This window comes from Chelon labrosus (assembly GCF_963514085.1).
Source record: "Chelon labrosus genome assembly, chromosome: 19".
Taxonomy (NCBI): Eukaryota; Metazoa; Chordata; class Actinopteri; order Mugiliformes; family Mugilidae; genus Chelon; species Chelon labrosus.
In genome coordinates, this window is record NC_140352.1 from 14,855,532 (window position 1) to 14,883,431 (window position 27,900).

General features: G+C 41.3%; 1 protein-coding gene across 1 annotated transcript in view; it reads right to left on the reverse strand.

The window, feature by feature from the left end:
- Nucleotides 1-2,430: 2,430 nt before the first annotated feature.
- The window catches only part of uts2r (urotensin 2 receptor), a 52,176-nt gene continuing 26,706 nt past the window's right edge, over nucleotides 2,431-27,900 (reverse strand). The window contains exon 3 of the mRNA XM_084567933.1: nucleotides 2,431-3,808. The gene's annotated coding sequence lies outside the window, so the exon portion shown is untranslated. The remainder of the gene's footprint in view (nucleotides 3,809-27,900) is intronic.

A 27,900-nucleotide genomic window follows, 5' to 3' on the forward strand; every position in this document is an offset into this window, starting at 1 on the left:
ACTCAGTTAATGAGCAGGGAGTCATTTCTAGCCAACACTGACAATGCTACCCGTTGAGCGACACATGACGGGTTGAAGCCGTTGCTTCTCTGCTAAAGCTACAGACCTAATACTTCTCCTTTAATCCATACTGTATATCGAGAAAATGTTTGAATGGTATTTGTCAGGATAAGTGATACTGTTGTTCTATGTCCGCTGGTAAAAAAAATGGATTAGTGCAGCCTGGTTTTTAAACTCCTTGGTGAGTTTTCTTTGAACCCTCTGGGTGTTCACAAATGCTACTGGTACCGACAGGCTGAATTATTTCAGAATGGCTGAGATAACTGTAGCCTCACAGCTTTGTCTTGTGGTCGTACCTTCTTATTAGTGAGTACTTATGTTACTGCCTGAATTCGCAGGTTGTTTGACTGAAACATTCCTGAGATGATTGACTAGAATACTATAATTATTATTGGTCCCTCTTAGACATTTATGTGCTACACTGAAGTAGATAATTGAATCACCCTTGATAACTAAATGAGTTCTACTACAACCTGTTGTACTCCCGCATAGCTAGGACGAGCTTGGATAAAGAAACTGAAAGTCTGTGAAGCAGAAAAGGCCCAGATTTCCATTCAGTCCCAATAGGGGTAGAGAAAAAAGTGCTCCTCCAATTCCAATTTGTTTGTCCCTACCCCGTAAATGCAGACTCTTTTACACTTTGTGCCTCTAGTTTGTAATCTACCAAGCTTCGTATAGTACCAAGCGCAAGCGGAGATGAAATCGAGACTTATTTTTTCAGACTTTCAGAAGACATTATACTGTTATAACTGTTATCACAGGCCGAGCAGTTCTGCCCATAGCAAGTCAACCGATCTTGATCTGTGAAACCGGTGGAGTGGCACTGCATATATTATATATTTAAGCAGGATGTTGGCTTCGATTTCTGAGAAGCTGAATTAATACGAATGTATGGAATTTGCGCTTATGATAATGGAGAGTCCTACGGTGGCTTTTCTACAGTCCAGTGACCCAGGCCGTCCATTCCATGTGGCGGTGGCAGGAAATTAGGATTGGTTTGTGATTACAATCCAAATTTACTAGTTATTAAAAAAAGTCTTCCGGCCTTGTCATGAATAATAATAATGTGAACTTCGAACTAAAGCTAAACACCGGCTCTAGCTCGGATATTGAAATGCAGGAATGGAGTCTGTACTACTATAACGTGCTAGGATTATAATTTCCTTTTCTTGCATTCCTAGCAACCCAACGCCCAGTCACTAAGAAAGCCACCAAACATTTCCATGCTGTTTGACTTGCCAGCAGTTCCATCTGCGGCCAGTAAATAGTTTTTTTGACATGGCAGACTCCACTGCATTTTGATTTTTCATGTGTCTATTCACAGCGTATGTGTGTAAAAACCAGCAGGCTACATCTGCAAAAGGCTATTGAACATCCTCGGATATCACTATGATCTCGGTGTAAATTTCTTCCAATTGTCAAGCTCCTGTATACAAATCCTCCCAAATCCGCAGAACAAGATTACTACAGAGGGTGGATTGGTTAAAAATGGATCAGCCAGGCAACGTTCGCAGCTCGCCGCCTGTTGCACTGGGAGTTCAATCAATAGAGATGTAACAGTTTGATTTCTACCTGCAACTCCGCTCGCTCACTTTGTATCCTTTGTTTTATGAGAATCTAAACCAAAAGATGATCAAACCGGCCTGGGGTGACAACAGAGGCCACAGAGGAGCCTCACAGACCTGAGAGGACACACATAAAAAAGCACTTTTGGCTTTTTCAGTGTACGTTCGGGATATTGTGGAAACTGAGCCTGGCACAGTAGCATTAAAAGCAGTATTGACATGCGAAGGAATTCAAATGTCTGTAAACAGAAGTAATACAAAAATTGGCAACAATATCTATGCGGAGAAATCCTTTCTTTTTCTTAACCGTGTATTTTTGGTTAGTCTTTTTTACCGTTTCTAAAAAAATGTTTTAAGGCTGGCGTTACTCTTTATTTTCTTGGACAGACCAAAGCCCCTTTAAGTCCTTACATCTTAGATCAAGCACCTTGATAGCTTCTTTATTTTGTCTTCAAAAATGCCTCTAGAATATATGAATTCGTTTTTGAAAAGGCAAAATAGTCATAGAGCAGTTTGATACAGTAGATTTATACAGGAAGAAATGGTTCATTTATCAATTCATCTTCTAATTAATCCACAGCTGATGCTCCAGTGAGATTTTACAACGTATATGGGCCTGTATCAAAATAAAACTACTTTGTGTTTGCGTTAATGAACAAAGTCACCCACTGTAACAACAGGGCTTATTGATGGATTTTTATTAACTTCTGGTTTACAGGATGCACAGAAAATATTTTGGTCTTTTCATGGAATATGCTCAAAATAAGAAATGGGTTTGTGAGCTTAACAGACTCCTCGTGGTATAGGTTGAGGCCACTATAAAAGGTCAAACGTCTTTTCTCACTGAAAAGATGCAGGTGTTCTGTTCACGGAAGGTATGAGCCTAATTTTTATCAAAACTGCGCTGCTGTCTGTTGGAACATTGCCTCGTCGATAAAGGAATAGTCTGAACTAGGGATGTCCCGAGCAAGTTTTTTTGCCCCTATATCTGATGCCGATCTTTTAATATTGAGTATCGTCTGATACGAGTCCCAATCCGATTTTAAATAAACAACATTTCCTCCCCTGGAGATTCATAAAGGCTTTTTTTTTATCTCACTAGAGGTCATCGTCTTCATTTTTTATTTTTTTTTCAACCACCAATAAAACAGAAGATGAAGAACATGTTTTGACATTTTGGTTCATGGCAGACCTAAAATAAATAACTATAAAAGATCGGGTTGGGCTCAATCCTGAACCAATCCAGTTGTTTTGAAAATGATTGGATTGGCCCCCAATACCCAATACAGATTGGGACATCGCTGGTTTGAACACACTGAAAATTCAATTGTTTCTCAAAAAGAGCGGGATGAGAAGACGGATGCCACTGTCGTATATGTGCTGTAGATATGATGCTGTCACCAGAATGTGGTTCATTTGGCTTAGATTAGCGCAAAGACTGGAAATAAACAATACAATATCCAACTGCCAACATCTAAAATGCGGCATTTTTTATTTTTTTTTTACACTGAAAAGCAGAAATATTGCTGCAGCTGTATAACGTAGCTTTGTATTTAGGGTATGTGATATAAGATATGAGTGGCATTCATCTTGGCATCTAATTCTCACCAAGAAAGCAAATACAAGTATTGCCCCTTGCTACAGCTGAAACCATCATGCATTCTTTTCACTGCAGCTTGAAAATGACAAATATATTGTTTCCCTTGTTTTTTTTTTTTGTAAACCAAACCACTCGTGCCTCGATAATGTTGCCTTTCTCTCTTTCTTCCACATTACACCCCCTGTTGTGCACAAATTTCCTCTCGGGTCGACACGACACAAGAAGACAAAAAAGACACTTTCCCATGCAAGACGACCCAGCGCAACATAAGGAGGGCAGAGGGTAAACATATGAGAAAACCCTTAAAACTTGTTATATAAGACATTGCGGGATGAATTCAGATGCGTGGGTGTCTCTTTTGTGTGCAGTCTCAAACAACAGCCGCCAGGCTCTTATCAGTTCCGGCTGGTGTTACTATAACACTATTGTTTCTACACATTTTTGAAAAGCAAATACAAAACAATCTTCGGTCTTCCTCATCCTCTTTCGCGGTCGTGTTGATGAGGAACTTCAGGGTCCGCTACCTTTTGTGTCTCCACGGGTTCTTCCTGTCCTTTCTTCCTTTTCCTCAGCTCAGTCATATCTATCAGGGAGGCATAGGACAGAGCATGGCTATTAATACTGTGGTTGTAAATCCTCTAAACACACGCACACATATACGCTGTTTGCAGAGCATGTTCTCTTTGGAAACGGCCTGTGAGTATAAATAGCAAAGAAGCAGTTATCAGTTCCTGTGTACATTTGGGAAGGTAGACACAGCTTCTTTTGAATCGGCCTAACACACATGCACACACAGAATTCAAGCTCAGAGAAATCATTATAGCATGATTTATAAAAGCATAGTTAACAGGATTGCCTGGCAGGATCAGATTAGTGGCAAAGTGTCTATGGTGCATTGAGTTTCCCTGCCATTATCCCTCAGGTGTCTTAAATACCAAAACATAGTTTATCCTCATGCATTATGCATAATCACTTTGGATAAATGGAGTCTTTCGAGGACAGAGTTTATGAAGAACTGCGTATATGTTTTGTAACAAAAATTTTAACACACAACAGAAATAGCTAGTTGTAGTTGTTCGTCGCCTTCCTAATAGTTGTTTAGGTGCAAAAACAAACAGGTTATTTTAAAGGAAAGATCTGGTTAAAATACTAGAGCTTTGTAGTTATGGGTACAACAGTAAATGTGGTTAAAGGGGAACTACTGTTTTTTACAACCTGGACCTTATTTTGGGCATAAAATATGATAATTTACTCATACCCATATAACCTTTGTGTCATTTGTAGTCATTCGGGAGATATTTAGATCTGCGTATATCCATATAGTAGGAGTGACTGGGGCACCGAAACGCAGCCTCTAAATAACGCATTATCTGCCGCGAAACTCGTTCATTTCACCAATATTTCGTTATCATTTGTAGTGCTATGGTTCGTCTACAACCTCAGAATTGGAAAAATATTCAGCCATGTTACAAAAAACTAGCAGTAGCAAATTACAGGTAAACAACCGACCATCGTGGGTGCGCACGGCGCTCTGAGATGACATCATCCAGGTCAGAAGACATCATGTAGGTCAATCTACAGACCCCGAATGAATGATGACAGCTAACTCCGGACTCAAAGGAGAATAGCACTACAAACAATAACAAAATATTGGTGAAATGAATGAGTTTCGCGGTAGATAATACGTTATTTAGAGGCTGCATTTCGGTGCCCCAGTCACTCCCACCATATGGATATACGCAGATCTAAATATCTCCCCTGAACGACTACAAATGACACATAAGTTATACGGGTGAGTAAACGATCGTATTTTATGCCAGAAATAAGGTCCAGGTTGTAAAAAACAGTCGTTCCCCTCTAAGTATATGGAAGAAAAAAGGTTCACTATGGAAACAATAATAAAGTTCAGTGCCAACCCATCCATCCTCCCCACATGTACTATAACCCATCCATCCTCCCTACTATACAGCTACTGCTCCTTGAAGCTCCTCTCTTAAACACTATGGCCACCAAGGGCTGCTGTCAAGAAAGATAACTTGGCATCATACGTTGCTTGTAGATTTTTTTGAAATGGTTAGCTTGTTGTCTGTTGTCTGCTAATTTGCTCTCAGTGGAATTGGAAACTTTTGAGAACAGCTCTGCATGACATGACAAACCCCCGCCTTGAGTTCTATTCTCTGTCACAGTTTTAAATGTGTTTTTTATACAGCTCACATTCACAACTCTATGTGCATGCTACCACTCGCGTTGTGCTTATTCAAACCAAATGGAACTGGGTCAGATGCAAATTCATTCAGTCTTCCGCCATTCAACTTTTTTTCTTCTACTTTTTCTTCAAATGTGTCCCCACTAGGAGTAAACACCACCCATTTGATGTTGTTGTTGTTGTTTTGCCAGGCTTATAGTACATGCAGTACCTGTAATGGATACAAGGCTCTCAGCTAATCAGGTCTTTAATTGGCTAAATTAAAGTATGCATAATTGGCAGCTGTTCCCGAATATAATCATCTCATGTTCGTGGCTACTCTAAGCTAAAGAATGATTATACGATGTTGTTGTAATTTTTCTTCCCAAGGACTCTGACGATAAAGGAGAACTTTTTGGATAGCTGTGTCTTTATGAAGTGATTCATTAATCTAAGAATGAATACAATCATTGTCTGCTGAAGAAAAAGGAATCAGACGAAAGGGCTGATGACCATAATCTAATGTATTCTCTCATTTGAATAATGATTGTATCACTCATATGAGAAAGTTTAATATTGCTCATTTAATTTCATTGTGATTGCCAAAAAATGGAAGAATGTATTCTTGTCCAATTTTATCAGTCAAACTAAAAACATTGGAGATATCAGTGGAAAAGAGTGGCATAGACAACTAATGAGAAGACTTAATGTTGAGTGCTTCTGTTGAGTGTATTTAATGCTTATTAGATTTTGTTCTCTACTTCTTTCAGCATGGTTCAAGTGAAGACTTAAATGAATGAAATTCAGTTTTCAGTATATATGCATTTTTTGGCCTTGGATTCTATTGGTAACTATAATAACATAAACTGCCAGTAATTAAAATAGTTGACACAGAAACATCTCTGGTAATAAGGGAAAACAAAGACACCAGTCATTATTGAGGAACTTCGTAACTTAACTCCACACAGCTTTTTTGCAAATCTCCTATACAACAACAAAACAATTAGACACACTGCAGTCATGTTTACTCATTTCATTGGTTAATTCTTCCATACCTCAATGCTTATTGGTTTGGTGCATCTTTTCCAAACTATTCCCCATTTATGTGTCTATCTAAAAATTTAAAGAAAATTATATTTTTCAAATAAGCACTACAACAGAACTGGTCCATGTATGGAGCCTTGCGGGATGCCATTTGTCACAGGTAGAATTTTAGATTGAGATGCAGTGGCTGTATTTTTCAGGCTGGACGAAAGTTTTGGGCAAGAAAGACATAACCATCTACTAAAAATTAAGAAATCCTGACATGTACAGTTCAACACTGCAGCCTATCTTACCACAGCACCTCAAGAAACAGTAGATCAAAAATGCAAGAAGCGGCTGTTTTAAGAAAACAACCAACAGCAGCATCATACAAGACAACTGTACTGCCTTTCAAGTGTAATGAAGTGTGAAGAGTGCCAGAGTGTGTGTTAGCATGAGCAGACGCTGTTTGAAGTGATATTTACGTCACTCTTTCCACATCCAGTTTACTGGACTCTGATGGGAAGACCCAGCATCTCCCAGCGATGTAAAGGTGTGGCCTGTATTATCAAAGGTTACAGAACACGTACGCAAACGCACACAACAGGGATATTTTTCCACTCTGTTGTGCTGTTGGGTTAATGTGTCAGCGTGAGACAAGCTGGAAGAGAGAATCTAAAGCTCCAGTCCTTCATTCAACATCAGTTTGGTCTTTGTATTTACCTAATACACAGTACTGCACTCAGAGTGCAGTTCATACATAGTGAATTCATGATCTCATTTAATTTTGTTTTAGTTTAATCCAGAGACTTGCTTGACCTTTCTGTTTGACAATATCATCTTTTTCATCATCATGTTTCTGTGATCACGAACAACAACTGGAAAAGTAGAGTTTCCTGAAGGTGTTTCACCACTCGTCCAAGCACCTTCTTCTGTTCTAAAGGACTGGTGGGGAGCTGGGGTTTAAATAGGAACATCTGTTAGTGTTGCCCATCAGAAACTGAGCCGCCTCCGTTCACACCTTGAGACTGGAGTCTCTGGCCGATAATGGGTCATTAGAGTACCATTCATCGGGGAAAGAACACCGGATCAAAACAGTTTCCTCCAGCTACAAGTAAGTACCTGGTCGTTAACAGAGCCTAGTCAAAGGAGTTTCTGATGGGCAACACCCACAGATGTTACTATTTAAACCCCAACTCCTCACAAGTCTGTTAGAACCGCGACAACTAAGAAAGTACTTGGATGAGTGGTGAAACATCTTCAAGAAACTCTGCAAGTCCATTTTTTTTAACCTGTTTTTTTGAGCTTACCATGACCTGGACGACTGAGACCTTTGACAGACATAATTCACGTACAAGTTGATGGTTGAACTCACGGACCCAAACAGTCTGACCCATGTGAGCTTTGTCTATTTACTCACTGAGACACTTTAACTTCTGTGAGTAGAATAATGAAATTAAAGTGGCAGTCATTAAATATTGACTGAAAATTAAATTGTCTCATACCCATTTTTGTTGGTGCTTCAGTTTAAAACGTTACGCAATCCAGTCTGACAGGATACCTTATACGTAGACATTTTTTCTGCATTTTTTTTCAGCACCTCAGAGGAAAACAGGATTGAGGTTGCAGCAGTCTGAATGACCAGAATGCTGCCTATAACCACCCACAATACTCCAAGTAGTCCCATCATTATATACAAAAATACATTAACTTACATTTATGTCCTAGAGACTTACCCTATAACCATGCCTACTACTTGCATGCACCTTACTGTAACCCAACCCTAAACCAAGTCTTCCTTCTAAAGTTGAATGATTTACACTATGAGATCTTGCTTTTTGTTCCCAAAAAGAAGCTGGGTCGCTTCAATGTGAGTAATATACAGTAACCCACACAGATGAGGAAAGAGCAACCGAAAATGAGAGAAGGAGCTTCTGATTTTTCCAGCACATCAGTCATGCAGACGGTTCTGTGGTAAATAACATTCACATCCACGAGACTTGGACATACGAGTTGACATTGTTTGGAAATATTCAAACAGTAAATGCTGACTGCCTACTGCTTTGAAATGTGCACTTTTCTGAGAAAGAAAAAAAAAAGACAATTTAGATTCAGTGACAGTCATATTATAGGCTGTGCCAGCTTTTCAAATGTGTAAAAGCTGTGGGAGACTGTGACTGTGAAAACGAATACATAAATAAATACATAAAACACACAAATAAAAAATAAGAGAAGGAATTGTTCCATATTCTTCCGTGTATGTTTGCATTGACTGTTAGTTCACAGTCTTGGTTGAAGGCTCAGAAAAGACTTTATTATTTACTTAGCTGTACGTACTGCCACAGTTACAAGATTGACAGTGTTGTTTTTTTGAGACAGCTGAGCACTTCTTCAGTGAGGCCTGAAGTAGGCCTGACTTTCTTAACTTCCCTAACTTTCTTAAATTTAAACTTTTGACTGTGTGCCTGTGTCAGTCTGCATCCTGCTGGGGATGGCTGCTGCCATCATGGAGTGTCATTGCTACGGGGTGGGGGTGCCTGGTCTGGTTTAGGTGGGTGGTACATGTCTAAGTAACATCCACACAAATGCCAGGTCCAAAAGTTTCCCAGCAGAATATAGAATTGTCTCAAGATGTTCAATGTTATTCACTTCTCCTGTCAGTGGCTTTAATGTTATGGCTGATCAGTGTACAGTATTGCTTAAAACTGTCTGTATGCATTATTGGCTACTGTAATACCATGCTAAAGCACACAGGTCCAAGGCAAAAAGCTTGCATTCTTATAGCAGATGATAGTCTGGTAACTTGCCATTTGGATTTCACTATGGAGCCTGTTGAAACTGATACAGAGAAAGAATACCAATCAGAGCCACTTCATTAAACAAATTCAACTCCATGTGCTGGTATCCTACGAAATACAAAACGACCCGCTGTGCCGCTAGTTCCACTTGTTAAGCGGCGATTTGACATCCACTGCTGTACAGTCATTTGGCTACGCGAGCAACACTGGCATCAAATGTTAAATTGTTGGCTGGGTGTGTGATCCTTGGACTGGTTCACTAGCTCCCGGTCCTGGCTCGAGTATATAAACTTTAAACTGCCTCTAACCCTCTGCCTATTTTACAACATAACTCACTCAAGTCAGATCCCTCCTGGCAAAAACAGCAAAGAAGACAAATCGTCTCTTCATTTATCAACGGTAGTTCAGGCAAAAATGTTGTGGATGTTTGTCTTCTCATACGGGGCACATAAGAGTATATTCATGTGTGGCTGCCCTCCTCCAGAGGAAGCATCACTAATGCAAGTTACCCAGCTTTGAAGGGAATACGTTGCTGACTTTGTTCCAGGTCCCTAAAGCTCACAGCAATAGAGTCATGTTCTTATGCTGTTTGAATAGCGGCGGATAGCAGAAAATAGAAACCTGAATGACTCTGCTCCCCCAGCCTTCAGTCCAGCTGCTTGTTGGCCACCTGTTGACTTGAGACTGCAATGCATTTGGCTGCTCGCCCTTCCATTGATGTGCCTCCTTCATCACCTCTCTCTTCCCCCTCTTATTTTCTCCCCTGCTCCCGTTCCAACAGACCCCCTGTGCTCCAAACCACCTTACAGGCCACTTGGCAACAGCCGTCAGGCAACAAGGGGCATATCTGTCCCCTCTGCCAAGGTTTCCTCATCGAGTGCTCATCAGACACCATGAGTGGATCTCAAAAGGTTGAGGAAGTGAAGGCTCATTGACTGAGAGCGGTTTCCTCTGGTATTTCCGGTATCTCCGCAAATGTAACTTGGGAAAAAAAGCAAACTTCAGCATGCGTTCTTGCTGGATTTTTAAAGAACTGCATGATTATACATATGTGACGTTCCTATGTTTATCTTCTAAAGATTCAGTAATGTTGACTGCAAAGAATGAAGCATTAGCAGCAGAAGAGTATAAATAAATCTCTTCCATGGCAGGGCTGGGAGAATGATTTACAGGCCAATTATTGTGGTTATCACAGTTGTTATTGTTATGAATTTCACAGAACCTGGACCACGTTCAATCTGGACGACGGCCAATCTAAATTTGGACTTGATTACTCCACCTCTGAGTGAAAAATGTCTCAAGCGTTGCAGAATGCTAAATCGTACGTGTGTGTTTTGGGGCCTGGCTGCGATATTGGCCGAGCGTCTGGGTAAAAGGTGGGTGATAAGTGGAGTCGGCGGGTTCCTGTGTTTTCGCACCAGCGCCAGTAAGTGCTGCTAGCCCTGCAAGAGTTACGGCTCCCCGCTCGCAGCTCGCTCCCACTCTGGCAGGACACACAGACCTGGCTTATCCCGGCTGGCTTAGCACACAGCACACTGGATGGTTCTTATCTTCGCCTTGCAGCACGACAGCCCTCATCCACACACGCAGTGACACCGGTGCGCTCAAACCACTAATAAAGATATTGTGCGTGTGTGTATGCACGTGTGCCTCTGTTTACACGTGTGGGCTTTTTATTCAGACAGAGACATTTAAGCTTGTAATATGAATACATTTGTTAATCTATGTTCAAATTATTTGCCACAAAAACACATTAAACTTGGTAAAACTATTTATGGTTTGAAAGCAAATGTGTGCAAATTCTAATTAGATTTTCTCACTGTAGATATACACTGGAGATTTTTTTTGCCAATTATCATATGTTTCCTGCTCCAAAACTTCATATTCATAATAATTTAATAATTTCCCAGCAACACTCTCAGTGTCTAAATATAAATAGATTTATCTATAGATTATAAATAGATTGTAGTAGTCATTATCAGTTGTTATGGCTGCCATTCACGCTCTGTATTCAAAGTCACGGCTTCCTAGTTAGGTCTTCAGAGGTAATGAGGCAGCGTGTTCTCTGCTATACGGAGGTGTATTATTCAGCTGATGAAATGCACATACGCCCGGGAAATGCAATGGATTCGTCACACATGTTTGCTCATACTATAGCAGTGGCAGTGATGGAAACAAAATGACATACACGCCATGTATACACAACGATTGTTCAACTCATTTTGAAAACAGCGTGAGCATGTCTTGCTACACTGTGTCAGAAATACAACAGAGGAGCAACTGGTGTATCTTATGTAGGCCAAAGTAGTCGTTCAACCAACGAGTGTTTGTTGTTGAGGTGTCACGAAATCAGCCAGAACTAATGGTTACAACAAGAATGGGATATCTCAGGGTGTGTTCACACTTACGTTTTGTTCTGATTTAGGGAGTTATTGAGTGTTGTAACAATGCTGTATTTAGCCTTGGTTCAGTCTGTGTTTACAGGACAATCGTGACAAAGTTCTGGCACGCCCTCGTCACTGGGTTGTTGCAAACATTTTTGTGATTGGTCATAATTTTGAGTGAAAAATTTGGATTTCAGGAAATAGTCAAATCGAATTTGAAGCATCAGCAGTGACTGTGGAAAGGTGGCATTGATTGCTGTACTGTGGTTCACGAACAACAGTTTGATCAAGTTTGATAGACGTATTAAACAAAATTAACGTCTATATGAAGAGGCAGCGCACTGAGCCAGCAGTGTGCTGCCAGGCAACTCTCAGAACCCCACCTTTCCAAAAACGCATCAGGTTAACTACTTGGTTATATCATTATAAGGTACTTGTTTCAGCCTAGAGGTGACATGTGCTCACATAGCAAACAAACTACTCCAGGGGGTGACTGCAAATTGGCCGAGATCACCCTCTCTAACCGGGCTCAGCTCGGTTCAAATGGTTCCAAACAAACCGACCAAAGGGACGAATGTTCCCGGCCGGAACAACAGCGACCTAGGTGTGAAAGCACCCTCAGCTGGCCAGCGGGGCTGTTCGTGAAGTATGCATGTCCCCTTAACATCGCTGTCTGATAAAATGTTGTGGATGTAAATTCCCATGCAAGGGCTCAAGGACAGCAGAGCAACCCGTGAAATAAACTGCTCATGTCACACAAAGTAAGTCACAAATTATACTAAGGTTACACAATAATTCCGGCATTGGATCTGTAATTTACTTTTTGTGGTGTGTGAGGGAGTGCTATGAGATGTTTTGTCTTGTTTCTGCTGCCTGTGCCTGCGCCTTCTCACAAGTCTTCTCAAAGTCACTATAGTGGCATTACAATTCACCCATCTGTCTCTCTCCCATGTACAACCCCTATAAAAGCAGTGAAGATCAGAAGAACCTTTCCACGTGTCTACATCTCCCTGGGTGCTTTAGAGGGTGTTGCAGTGTGTCTTTGGTTTTGTTCTTGGAGAGAACATAGGGAGGTAAGGAAAGGCTGCCAGAAGAGCTTTCTTTAAAAGTGAGATAGAAGGGAAAGTTTAATGAAGGATGATTGGACAGAGCTGAGTGCTGTTTCACTCTAGGGATATGTCAAAGAGAAATTTTCGACATCGCAACAAGGCCAACCCTTTGATACTGTACTATATTTAAATGTCACTTCATCAAACTATTCCACCGCAACAGGAAATCCCAACAATCGTGTCTGCCTGTAGAAACTGAAGGTTTCTTAGTCTTTGCTTTGGTGCTTTTAATGTACTTCGTGTCCCAGAGAAGTCTGATGTGCTCTTCTCTTGAAGAGGCTCCCTGCCGAGCTGATCTCGATCGCGCTAGTGTGAGCTCATACAAATCTGAACACTTAATTACTGTTCTTTTTGATAAAATCCCCAATTTTATTCACAGCTTAAGAGAAGTTCTGTTGGTCTTTCTGAACAGCAGTCAATATGGAAATTAGTTGTTACGGAACTAGAAACAACAGTGAACACCAACATCTTCTAGTTAGCTTTGTTGCTTGTTGTATTGGTTTTGATCAAACCAAATGTTTGCATGAGTCATGCTAGGGTTTAGTGGAAAACAAACACATTACACACAGAGCAAACTGAGTTAGACACCAATATCTTATTGAGGTTAGCCAATGTTAGCCAATTGTAGCTACCTAAACAAGGCTAAGGCTGTAGCAAAACAACCCTGAGTTATGGGAAAATATTAGCCTGTAAGTCGGACTACCTTCCCCACCCAAGAATATTTTGTGGCAGAACGTCGGGCTGGAACCACAACGTTGGGACCTTCTGGGCCGATCAAATCGTTTGGGTTAGCTTCACGAGGTCAACGACAGAAGAGTAACAGCAACGTAGTCATGCATGCCATCTCAGCAGTGTTGGGTTGGATTAGTTGACAACAAAATGGCTCTGGTTGGTTGTGGAAGCCATTTTTCGTTCTCTATATCAGTTAGAATACGCCTCATGCTGTTTTATCAGCCTTTAAGAATATGGTAAATATTCTTAGATGATCAACTTTGTGTTTGAGACTCAAAGCAATGAGCTAAAAGTACTGAGTAGTACTGGGTGGGGTGATAACTCTCTGGTTTTATAACTAGGAGAAACATATTTTTCGCTTACAAGCATTAAGTCATTAAAAAAATATTTTTGGTAGCTGCCTTAAGTTTTAAGACTGCGCTTATTGGATTAGCATTTTGATTGGGGATGAGCTAAGACAGCAGACACGACTTCTTAAGAAGTCTAAGGGCGTCATCGTCACGCCCCATTCACATTTCACTCGGTGTCCGACATGTGCACCGGCCCATTACCCCAAGCCCTCTCACCTCAGACGTGTCCTCTGCATATCCACACCCTCGTCGGGATTTTGGAAAAGTCACGCAGTAGGTGGCTAAGGGCTAGAACCGAGATTATCCCTCCCGTTTAAAGTCTCAGGTGGGATATCACATGAAGCCATCGACCTCTCAGCAACCTTTAAAAGGGAATCGTCTGAAAGACTCCCGTTGAGAACGTATCCTGCATCAGAGGTCTACCAAAAGTGTGGTGGCCTAGTGCTAACTATATTTCGTGCCTCAATTGTAATTCTGTGGTTCATTCTCGCTGCACCTAAAAATCTTTGATAAACCAAGCCCAAACCAGTAAACCTAATCAAAGCGGACTGGCCAGAGTTATAAAAACGTGGCAAGCACTGGAGAGCTTTATTACTGCCTCTTCTTGTCCAGCCATTCTTTTACTCTTTCTCCACACCTGTTGAACAACTGTTCTTTAGCTTTCTGATTTCACTCTTGGAAGATCAGAGGTTGGCTTTATTGGCTCCTTTTTATTCCCTCTCCCTCTTTGCTCCCTCTTTGCTCCGCCACGCGCTTTTTCCCCCTGCTTGTGCGTGCTTTCATTTCATGGCTTTCCCCTTGGCTATTCGCGTCAAGGTGGAAGAATATAGCACCGTTATCTTTATGCCGCGTGTCGCGTTTCACTTGACCAAAAGCAAAATGGGACCGGACGAGACTTGTGAGCAAAGTGCTTCAGACACCTTGATCTCCTTCTGCAACAATGAAGGCCCAATTTCCAGGAAACACCCTCGCTTTTTAAAATAAAGAGATAGCGACAGAAAACAGTCAGCTGAACAGCAGCTCAAGGGTTTGTTTGTTTCAGGGTTGTTTGATTCTGATGTCCCTTCTTGACTGATTCCCTCTGATCCCCAGGGGCTGCAGACTAATGGACACTGATTAAGCCAAGGTTATTTGCTGACTTTTAAAATTCAATACTGTGCGGGGGTAGCGGTGGAGATAATTGTTCCTTGAAAGCAGCATTAGCAACGGAAAACAGAAGGATTGGATACAGGCGGTCAACAAAAAGCAATAGGTCATATATCAGCGATTGTGTTGGCTCTGCCCCTGGCAAATAATATTATTGTAAAACTCTTTAATAATTGTGTAGACTTCAAATTTCACGTTATTTTAACAATAGTACTGTCCTGTGGTGTGAAATTTTCTGTTTGATTCTAATCTAATAGAAGTTTGTTCATCAACTATTCATTTTGACTGCCTTCATGCTTTAAGGGATTTTGAGGTGTGACCAATTAGTGGTGCACCTTCGAGGAACCATCTGCCAATATTTTTCAGTGAAATCACCTCCTGTTTGAAGAAAGTGATTTCATTATGCACAACGGCGTTACAGTACGTGCTCACATTTCAAGCCCACATCCACCTGTAGTATCTGTGCGCTTTAGACGATACACAGGGAAATCAGCTTTTTTGTCAGGCGTGATTCCGTGTGTGCATTGGTGGGCGGGATTTTATTGTCCTCGGTGACAGAGAAGCTTTCATCAGTTTTTTATTTTTTATTTCCGTTCAGCTCGTTGTGGCGCTACCTCTAATGGAACCAAGCTCCTTGGCTGGCACTCAAGCATTTTCCACTACACTGTGCTTTTAGAAGCTCAATGCCGAAATTGTTTTTCATACTGATATTTTGGTTGACGGTGTCAAAAATCACTCTTGTAGTATTTTAAATCATGAGCGTGAGTAGAATTCTGCTTTATTTTAGCCTGACGCATTTCCCACTGGGCTATTGTTATGGGAAAATATTAGCCTGGAAACCAGACAAAATAGTTGGTCTGGAATCGCATCTTTGGGAACTGATTATGCATAGATCGATCAAATCGTTTGGGTGGGACTTCATGTGGATAGAAGAGCCACGTAGACATACAGGTCATCTGAGAAGCTGAATTTGTTTACAACTAAATAACTTCAGCAGGTAAGTCCAATGGTGGATTAGCCTGAAGACCATAATGAGAATGATCATGGAGACAGGGGTAGAAAATAACAAGGCCGTCCTGAAAAAAAAAAAAAAAAAAAAAGTGTTTGTTGATGCCAGACTCTGATTTTTCATAGATGAAAGTAATCCCAGCTGTGCAGGTACAACTAAAGAATTTGAAACTTTATCAACACTGAGGTGGCGTTTCAGCTCGCCAGCATCGGCTGGAAAACATCAACCAGATGGGACAGTCCGCTCTTCATACTTTTACTCCGAGTAAATAGTCAGTTTATGCGCAGGACATCGATGTGCCACGGCTCCTCCAACACAAACACGAAAGTTATCCGCCGCCTCAAATAACAGGAAAACGCAGCGTGCGGGTGAATGTGCTGGGCGATTGGGTGAGACAAGAATTTGCCCTAGATGGTGATCCCTGAGGCAATCTCTTCCAGAAAACTGGAATATGAATGTTTAAAATGAGTCAGATCAATTTTGAAATTATTATCTTTTGCACTGCCAGGAGCTTGTCGTGTTGATCTATGCCGTTTTTTTGGTCTCTGCACTGGAGGTGGAGGTGTGCAGGATGACAGCAGCAAAAATAGGACACACTCCAGGTTAAATTAAACCAAAACAATCATTTAATATGAGGAAAATTTAGACTACGTCCACAATACTTCCAGACTGGAAGATTGAAACACGGCCATGGTCTAGGCTTTAGTCTGATACACATGCCAATAAAGACAGACTCAATGTCAAAGTCAGGTCCCATGGAAAGTAATAAGCAGCGCCGGTCAAAAATGCTAGTTTGACGATGACGTCCGTCTGTTTTTTCTGGGCACCCTGACTGGTACCGTTGCTCTGAATTCGACAAATCTATTATAAATCAAACCCACGCTTCACCTGTTCGCTGAGGTAACGAAAGGAAAACAAGTTAATGTTCCTCATTCCTGAGGATTTGACTTCACCATCAACCCACAGCCAGTAATCACATCTCATCCTGCGCATGCCGCCCCACCACTTTAACTGAACAACAAAGCCTGTGATCAGTGCTGGTTACACGTGTAGCTGTAAAACCTCGCAAGTAATTGCATCCACTTGTTTAGCCCTTCTTTCATCAGTTTATGACGACCTGTAATTTTAACATTAAGGGCCGTCTTACAATAGCCCTCGGACATTTACTTCTCATTAATGCCGTGTCTTTATCTTGATTGTAGAGAAGAAGAACTATTTTCCCGCAGGCTCTCCGTCTCAGCTTTCTTACCTCAGGAGTCTTCCCCTTCCCTCCCATGTTTGTTTACACAGTTTCTGCTTCTTTTTTTGGCACGCCATTAGGTAAATAACCTGCAGCATTTATAGGCTGCCGCAGATAATACGCGCATGTCACCCATTACTCCATCGCAGAGGCACGCGGTTTATTAATACGCGCCGCCTCTGCAAGCTGCACGCATATGAATTAATGACATTTTTCCACGTGAACCGATGACATTTCCAATTAATTGTGTCTGCGAGTCGAGGTGTGTGTGCTGGAGGCGGAGCATGTCCCGGTGTGGCTGCAGAAGTGCATTCCTAATTACGGTCTCTCTGCTGATGACCTTGCTCTTGTCTGAAATGGCACGCAGTAATATGCTTCTCGCTGATAGCATTTCTAGTTGAGCCTTTGTGATGAATTTAGTGCTCCTCATCAAAGGCTTTTTTTTTTTTGGCTTAGCTTCTGAGCGATGAGCAAAATATTATTACAAAGCAGGAAGTACATCCACAATTAAGAACTTTTTTTTCCTATTAATCATGGCGGGATGTGGTTATGACTGACAATTTAAGTATTTGTAATGGCACTAAAAATAGTCTACCTACAATATTAACCAATGAAAGGCAGTCTTTTAATGTTTCCCCTTTTAAACCAGGTTGCTCAGATGTCGACAGCTTCATGTGAGATCCTAACTAATTGCAAATATGGCGACAAGAACGGTGCGTTTCACAAGCCTGTCGGAGGCATTTACGAGTTTTTGTGTCTATGGGATGAAAACACTGCGCAGGAACTGCTGCAGACTCGGTAGGAGCTGAAAAAACATGAATATAATAGTCATGTCAATGTTGGCAAGCTGGTTAAACTAGACTCTGCAACTGGAAGCAAGACAGCATCCTCTTACAAGCAGGTGGTCTACGAATACAAAACAACTAAAAAGCAACAACAAAAAAAAAAACACATAATGTATAATGTATTTATAATGTATTTCTGCCTGCCCACAGTATGTGCTGTTGTACAATATGTGTGTGTTTCTGGTGGTCAGGGCAAAGTGGACAGTGGTAAGTGTTGTGGGAAACACTGTAAGATACTGTAAGTGTGACAGGTTTAAAGGAACAGGAAAAAACTGTGCGTTTTGCATAATCAGAAAGAAATATAGCTTTAACCCACATTAACGTGAGAATGTGTGAAGCTTTAGAAGTAATCCAAAATCCCTGAAAATATTGCTGTAATTTTGAGGCACACTTGGGCCTCCGCCGACAAGTGTGGAAACAAATGAAATTTCTAGAGGATAGGAAAGGATTTAAAGATGGTGAGAGTATGTACGGTATAGGTGCAGAGTGGGGAAATCCACCAATACAATTGGAAAGGTGACATCAGATTTATTTTATTTTTATTAGGGGTGGGACTTTAACGCGTTAATTACGATTAATTAATTACAAATAAATTCACGCATTTAATCGCCAGTTTGCATTCCAAACAATGCAGAACTTTTGTCAGTGCACGATTTCCTGGTACACCAATTACACTGATGCACATGTCAGAGCTCGGCTAACGGCTACCAAACTGGAGGAAACGGTTGAAAGTACATTGCTAGGACTCATGGAAGGCAAATGTAATTTTTTTTTTTTTTTTTTTTTTTTTTTTTAAACTGATAAAAGTGGAGTTTTGTGCAAATTGTGCAAAAACAAGAGTTTGCATACCACCGAACAACTTCAACCCTACGGTGCCATTTAAATGCAAAGCATGTTGCAGTGAGCACAGAAACCGAGTATGGACAAGACGTATTGGCAGCCCAACCTTTTTTTTTTTTGTTTTTTTACCATTTAAAGTCAATACTGTTTTGAAAAAGTATTTAAAATGCCACTTTAACTTTAGGTCTGTTCAGTTTTGGCCAGGGATATTTTCTTTCTCTTTCTACTGTTTTGAATTTTTCAACAGTTTACAATATTTATGTCTGCATCTATTATTTGATTCAGTCGTCCACTAAAATGCATTTAAATGTTGCTTTTTGGGGCAAATATTTTTATGCGATTAAAATGTGATTAATTGAGATTAACTGATTGCAAAACCTCTAATTAATTAGATTTTTTATTTTTTTTTAATCGAGTCCCACCCCTAATTTTTATGTTCAAGTAGGTGCAGAATAGAGGAAAGGCTGAGTGATAATGGGGGATGCGCAAGGCAGTTTTCCTCCTTGTCTTCCCAAAGCAGCTCAAAAAGGGTCGTGTTTTCGTCTTGCTGAAGAAAAACATCCTTCAAACCGAATATCTGACGTTCTCCACAACCTTTTCCGAGGACTTTGTGACTTTGTTGAATGTTGTAAAATCTTACTTGAAAAATTAACAAGTTGTGGTGGACTACATGCTCACTGCTGGGACTGAGAAAATTCAGTAATAGCTACTTCTTAAGTAAAACAATGATAAATGATGACAATAATAAAGTGACAACAGTACAGAAATATATATTAAATGTATATTAAAGGTTTAGATATGTTACATAAACATAATGACCCAAAACTGAGAAGCGATTCTGTGTCACAGTACCTTAGGGGAAATGTGTGGATGGTGACATAAAGAGTGGAGGCAATTGACTGTGCAATGTGAACATTTATCTTTAATTTTAGTGTCTGAGAGAATCCATTTTGTGCTTTTTATTTTGAGTAATATGTTCTGTATGGAGGATTGTATATATATATATATATCTCTATATATAATGTAGCTCTGTTTTCTTTTCCATTTCAAATGCATTTGTCTTTATCCAGAGGATTGGCAGCAGAGGTAAACCTCTTTCTCATTTATCACTGGTAGGTGGACGTTATTGTCTCCGTATGGGATTATTTACATAAGTGCAAGGATTTTGGTCTCTGTAGAATATATCGGGATCTGCTCTGCTGGTAGTGGTGGCTGTATAATTTGTAATTCCAATTATTTTTCATTTATTGTAAAGTTACTGATTAACAGCAAAATGACTCCTCCCAAAGCCAAAAAAAGGGGCAGATGGCTCAAATGGTGAATGAAAATGTGGCACAGAATGTGCAGAAAGACATATATAACACGTAGAATTTAGAGTGCAATGTACTTCTACCTCACATTCTTATCGCTTGGATTTCTCTGGATTTCCCTGTCCAACGCAGCTTTAAGACAGCCGACAACAGAGAAAAGAGAAGCCGCCCTGACAGGAAGCTGCTTCATTTCACCGCCAAATCAATACAGAGGCACAGCCGACATCCTCATTAATAACGCTGGGAGGAGAGTGCTGGTGGCTCTTCTCGTAGCGCGGTATAAGGTGTTGCTTTATCTGTCTCTGTTCCTTCAGCAATAAAACTTGAAAAAGGTTGACTGCAGTTCAGGAGGGGAGAGGGTCAAATCAAACCTCAGGTTGCTGACACAAGTCGCTGCAACTTTCTGAAGCTTCTTTTTCTTCACGCAGACCGTGCAAGTAGAGATATCACTGAAACTGCAGTGGTATTTGTGCACACTACCTGTCAAAAGTTTGGACACACCCTCTCATTCAATGTTTTTTCTTTATTTTCATGACTATTTACATTAGATTCTCACTGAAGACGTCAAGACAATGAATGAACACGTGGAATTATGTAGTAAACGAAAAAGTGTGAAACAACTCTAAATAGGATTCATATTTTAGAGTCCTCAAAGTAGCCACCCTTTGCTTTGTTGACAGCGCTGCAAACCCTTGGTGTTCTCTCAATGAGCTTCATGAGGTAGTCACCTGAAATGGTTTTCACTTCACAGGTGTGACTTGTGGAATTTCTTGCCTTCTTAATGGGGTTGGGACCATCAGTTGTGTTGTGCAGGAGTCAGGTTCGTACACAGCTGACAACTGTTAGCATTCAGATTATGGCAAGAACCAATCGGCTAAGTCAAGAGAAACGACAGTCCATCATTACTTTAAGAACTGAAGGTCAGTCAGTCCAGAAAATTGCATACACTTTGACTGTGTCCCCAAGTACAGTTGCAAAAACCATCAAGCGCTACGACAAAACTGGCTCACATGAGTACCGCCCCAGGAAAGGAAGACCAAGAGTCACCTCTGCTGCTGAGGATAAGTTCATCTGAGTCACCAGACTCAGAAATCGCAAGTTAACAGCACAATTAGAGTGTTAGAGCCTAGATCGATACCACACAGAGTTCTAGTAGCAGACACATAGACACATAGTAGCAGACTGCGCCAATCAGGCCTTTATGTTCAAATAGCTGCTAGAAAACCACTACTAAGGAAAAGCAACGAGCAGAAGAGATTTGTTTGGGCCAAGAAACACAAGGAATGGACATTAGACCAGTGGAAATCTATGCTTTTGTCTGATGAGCCCAAATTTGAGATCTTTGGTTCCAACCTCTGTGTCTTTGTGCGACACAGAAAAGGTGAACGGATGGTCTCTACATGCATGGTTCCAACCATGAAGCATGGAGGTGGAGGTGTGATGGTGTGAGGGTGCTTTGCTGGTGACACTGTTGGGGATCTACTCAAAACTGAAGGCACAGCATGGCTACCACAGCATCCTGCGGCGACATGCTATCCCATCCGGTTTGCGTTTAGTTGGACCATCATTTATTTTTCAGCAGGACAATGACCCCAAACACACCTCCTGGCTGTGTAAGGGCTATCTGACCAAGAAGGAGAGTGATGGAGTGCTGCGCCAGGTGACCTGGCCTCCACAGTCACCTGACCTACACCCAGTCGAGATGGTTTGGGATGAGATCGACCGCAGAGTGAGGGCAAAAGGGCCAACAAGTGCTCAGCATCTTTGGGAACTCCACATCAAAAATCATAGGATCTATTTGGAGTATATAAAATTGTCTGACAGTACTTACTTGCTGCTAAATAAGTTCATTAATGTCAGTAACCAATACATTGAATTAGCAGGAGCATGAATTAAGGCTGTGCTAGAGTCTGACGCTAAGCAAAGCCACGTATTATTTCTGACCTTCCAAGTCTTGAAGTACGGTGCAGTTCTCAGTGTCAGAATGAAACCCTGACTATAATTGTAATTTATGCAGATAAACCTAAGTGTGCGCGTACTTGAATGTGGGGCGAGCATCTGCTGCATGTTCCTGTTTGTTTGCATGTTTTGGCTCGGTGCTGAAGGAATCTCAGTGGGGAGCTGGGAAAAGTTCCCATTAAGCAAACTGCGATGTCCGCCCAACCTTCGCCCTGCGTGATCAGTCTGTAATAAGCCCAGCATCTGTCTACCATCAGCCTCCCCTCCCCTAAAGTCGTCCTCCCTCCCTCTCCTCGAGCTCCCCCTCACCCCTGCTGCGCACTCATCGTTTAAAAGGCTCGGACCACCTCGCGCATATGCTCCCATCATGCCCAACTGCCTCGATTCGCAACTTGATTCAGATGGGTAATCTATTTACCTCGGCGAGATAAAGACTGGCGGGATGTTTATGAGATTTTATCACGGCTGCATTGACAACGAGAATGTTTTGCAGTAAAGTGGCATCTGTAAGTCTATAACCGGGGAACAACATGCTGTGTGTCAACAGATTTCAGATTGTGTATATGCAAAGTCTCCCCAGCACACAAAGTCAGATTCATAGTAATCCACAATGTCAGGGAGTTATTGCTGTAGTCCCAGACTTTTAATCTTCAAAGACTTGAACTTTGAAGGGTCCTGCTGGCTCAGCAGGTGAAGTCATGCAGGATGCACTTGCAATGACCTTTCACTTACTTTTCAAAGTCTGGAGTGAATGTCATTCTCTGTCTCTGTCACCTATGGCTGTGTTCTATTTAATAAAGTGCATAAATTCATAATAAGTGCTATATATGGACCAATAGAAAATCCGTATTTACGGAACTCCTGTCTAAAAAGCATGCAAAGTATGACTACCCATAGGATTCTGTCTCTTTTCTCTGACTTTTCTCAGTTTCACAGTGGGTTGTTTGTCTGTTCTTTTTTTTTTTTTTTTTTTTTTTTAAATTAAAGTCATAAATGTTGCTTTTGGCTGTGGCTTACTCCTGAAAAAAACTTCCATGTCTTTGTGGCGACCCCGCTTAACTAAAGGTTATTAGAAGAGAAATGACCTGCTTGCCGAGCGATAAATAGCTTCTTTTCGGAAACAAAACTTCAGATCAGATATCATGTGGGTTGAAAGTGCCTTTCAAGTGTTCAGAGAGTAAACAGACGTCCTTGCCGTGGACCAAATGAGTCTTTGGAGTTCAGGCCAAACTTGGCAGAATCCAACGGGCTCACCAAATGTGCTTAATAACTGAGTCACTCCACGTGAAACAGCAAACTCCTGAAAGCAGTGATACCACCGGATACCTAAAGTCTGGCTGTGAAGGACAAGACTTGTTGTTAATAAAGACTGCTGCATATTCTACTAAAGTTAGTCCACTCACCGGGAGCTGCTCAGCCCATAAGAGTAAATACACAAAGTCCACTTCTAAGATCAAATCATCGGTGTGTGCTCTCAACTTGTGCTTGGGGACTGCAAATGTACGGGAAGCTGCCTGCACTTAAAACTAAGGATTAAAAGCATTTCCAGGCAAAGAATAATGAAAGTGGCTTCTGTAAGAAGTATGTATAGTTCTAGCAGCATGGCTTTATGGATGGCAGTGATGGCTCTTTGATTCAAATATTGGATTAAATTCCAGTGACTGAACTGAATTTTCATCTAGCTTTTCAATGTGTCCAGTGCTGGCTGAACAGCCTCATCAACCTCAGCTGTACAAATCAGCAAAGTTGGGCATCCTAGTAGGTTAAACTAAGCTGAACATGGTAAATATGGACCTCCATCATGAGCAAATCAAGCATCTAGTCAAAGCACCACTAAGTAAGCTACAGCCACAGATTTTCAGAAAGAAGACACATTTAAACCCTTGTCGTTCACTTGTTGTTAATGTGAATTAGTTGTTACCATGACTGTAGACTTTATTTTTCTCTCAAGAACGTCAATATCTTGAAGGTATCATGGCTTTATTTATATGGACAACCCACTGACTGCATATAAAAATAGACAAACCCTTTATGAAGTCACCAAAAAAGAAGTGACTTCATAAACGTGAAGCTCAAAACGTCTCTGGCCGTCGCCATCTTGGTTGTGCCTGACTCCGCCCTGCTCCTGGCTAATCCAAAAAATGGCTACTGTCTCAATTATGCACACATTTAATCCTTAATATAATTGAAACAGATGAGTTAGTTCACATTGAGAATCCCTCATGTGAGGATCATAGATATTTACAAACTAAAATAAATATGGAATTGTCAGATTACGAAAAAAAAAATGTCAGTGTGTTCCAAACTAAAAGGTAATTTTTTATGGTTTTTTTATTTATTTTATTTTACTTTGTGGATATTGATGAATTGTGGGTCATTTTCATCAGGATGTCTGTTGCAGGCCACACTCCAAGCACTCTCCTTGGCAGTGCACTTGAAGTCCTTTGAGGACTTGATGAATTGTGCATTTGGAGCCTGCAGTGCTTTCGGATGTCCTAGGAACGCGCTTTTTACATCTGCACCTGTCCTCTCCGTGGCATTCAGCCCTTTGGTTCCTACTGAACGCATAAATCTTCAAGACCACAGACAGTTGGTCGGCATTGCTTTCAGAAAATGTTAAGCACGATGGAAGAAACGGTGTATTTGTTGGGGACTATTTCCAGTAAAACAACATAAAGGAAAGTAAAAGCACACACTACAGTTGAATGTATTGAACAAACATAACAGCTTCTGTGCAACAGTGGAGTTCTGTGTCTCAGAAGAGTATCCTTAGGTTTGCTAAGTTGGACTAAAACATGGCCGGTTTGGGTTTTTATTGGGATTTCGTGACAATGAGAAACATTAGGAAAATATATAATTGTTCCTGATCTAGGCACTTTGGGTAAAAAATATCTGTCTCTGCTGTGTCGATTTTGTCTGTTGCTTTTTCCAATCTTTCTTTTGCCGGATAAAGACGTCTGAAGTAGCCCTAAAAAGGTTACAGCAATCACACATTTGCATGGGGCTGACCAAGTGAACTTTATAAATGCATGCTTTCTTTGTTCAAACAGAAAACCCACATTGCACTCCAGTGCATGCAGCTTTCACTCCTGTGAATGTCTTGGGGATCGCTGGGATCGGCATTTAAGTAGTTTGGGCTGGCACCCAAACTAATTTCAGTAAACCGAGGTCCCGTTCTCGGAAAGAGCAATGCTTTTATCTCCATGAGGGCAACTTTGCCTACGCACGTGTAATCAAAAATATTTATGTCAACACATTATCAAGCTTTTTAAAAGGTTATTTTCTGCAGCAAAATATGTTTTCCCACATGGCAGCGGCTAAAACATCAGTACGATACGTTTGGTGGCACATTTTCTGGTAATTTCGGAGGGGACATCAGATGGACTGCTCACTTTTGGAGGTTTTTCCACATTTAGCAGGGTGTGTGGCATGTCTGTGAGCTCAGAAAAGCCGACAAAAAAAACCATGCAGTCAGTTTGTTATGAGTGGTCGGAGAAGGAAAATGTGTCATTCAGCGGGCTGTTTCAAATTTGACTCATTTGTGATGTAGATCATTTGCTCTGAACATAAGACCGCCCGAGCCCTGTTCCTAGACGGCTACACACTGCTCCTCCTACCCCTGTACACAGGTAGGGACGGTGCTAGTGAAGCCACATTTTGTTTCAGCAAGCACCGGATGCACATCGACAATGAAGCGGTCTTAGCATGTAAACTTTTCTGTGCTCAGCTGTAAAGGCTCACAGGCTCAAAGGCTCTTTACACCGACTCCCATCCTCAGGACAAACAAGAGCAAAGTGGTGTTACTTGGCATACATTTACAGAAAAAAGAAAAAAAAACTGCTTATGGTGACCATTAACTGTACTACAGACACATAGCGTAGCTGTCAACAAACTGTACTAAAGTTCACATCACCTTCATTTCATCCACGAGTTAGCCACTGTTCGCTACCTTGTGGGTTAGCGAACAGCGGCTCAAAGTAGCTTTAAAGGGGAACCATTGTTTTTTACAACCTGGACCTTATTTCTGGCATAAAATACGATCATTTACTCACCCATATAACTTTTGTGTCATTTTCGGGAGATATTTAGATCTGCGTATATCCATATAGTGGGAGTGAAACTCGTTCATTTCGCCAATATTTTATTATTGTACGCTAGTGCTATTCCCCGTTGAGTTAGCTGTTAGCTGGTCTGAGGATTGACCTACAGACCCCGGATGATGTCTTCTGACCTGGATGACGTAATCTCTGAGCGCCATGCGCACCCTCGACGGTCGGCTTGTTTACCTGTAATTTGCTACTGCTATGGTTCGTCCACAACCTCAGAATCAGAAAAATATTCAGCCATCAATGTTCAATGTTGCAAAATACTAGCAGATAATGCATTATTTAGAGGCTGCGTTTTGGTGCCCCAGTCACTCCCATTATAGCAGATCTAAATATCTCCCGAACGACTACAAATTACACAAAAGTTATATGGGTGAGTAAACGATCATATTTTATGCCAGAAATAAGGTCCAGGTTGTAAAAAACAGTAGACATCAGAAACGTCTTGTTCAAACCTTTATCGCCGAACTTCTTCAGGGGACTCCTGTTGTTCTGGGTTCAACTCTGGTACAAATAGATGGACTGATGTGGCTTCAGAGCGTAGTGTTGCTGTACCCAACGGTTACCGTGGCAACACTACTAGAGGGGTGGGGTAACTCAGGAGCTCATTCTCAGGAGGGAGGGGGGGGCGCACCAAAACGGATTGCTTTGTTTAACGCAATGATTGAGGATTTTTAACCAAAGCATGTAACAACGATTCCATCGAGTCATGAAAGAAACATATCAACATGTAGAAATGGGCCTCCGATCTCCCGTTTAATAAAAATATTTGAAAACGTGGCTTGCTAAAGTGAATGGTTTCCTGCCCTCCTCTACACTGTTATTCCTTGTTTTCGTATTATTCAAATAACCCTATCTCAGAGGGACTTGGCATGAGTGCTTTGGGGATTTCTGATTAGTATTTGTGAGTTTTTATATTTTTAGACATGACATACTAATTGCCACTGTGGTCTTCTCAGAGCAAAAGAGTCTCACAGCACAATTAGACTGTGAGAACCATCCGTGAGAGACACTTAATCTCAGCCTCTGGTGGATACTAAATTTTAAAATATTCAGCATTATTAATCGTCAGGATCTAACCCTTTGAACGCTCCTTCTTGGCTTGCCTCAATTGTTTCAGACATGTATTACTTTTGTCACAGGTTTTCATCACTTGTCTAGATTATCCATCAGTACTTCAAATGTCTCGTTTACTTTCCTTCGACTCGCGTTGCCTTTTCCATCCGTCTTTCAGTCCACACTTTGCTGGCTGGTTTGTGCATACGAGTGTTTTATGAGGTTAAAAGGTCCATGCAAGAGGCTGCGGTCTGCTCAGACATCATTTGTCTTCTCCCCGATCGGCTGGACCCCCATCTATCACCGTTGCCTGTGTGGAGCCCCTAATGTCAATTGCATCTGAGTGTGTGAAAAGGAAAAGAGTCCGCTTGAGTGTGTGTTTGTTCGCACACACCTTCCGCATTACTCCAGCGCCATAAACAACCTCTGGATTGGTTCAGCAGCCGCAAGAGAAAAGCAAAAAGGCAAACTTCTGAGCTTTCCTGGCCTATCTTGAGCCTATTCCTCTGCCTGCCAGAGCGAGTGTAAACCCCCTTAACTTTGTGGTGTTCATTACCACCTCTCACAGCTCTATGGGCATAGC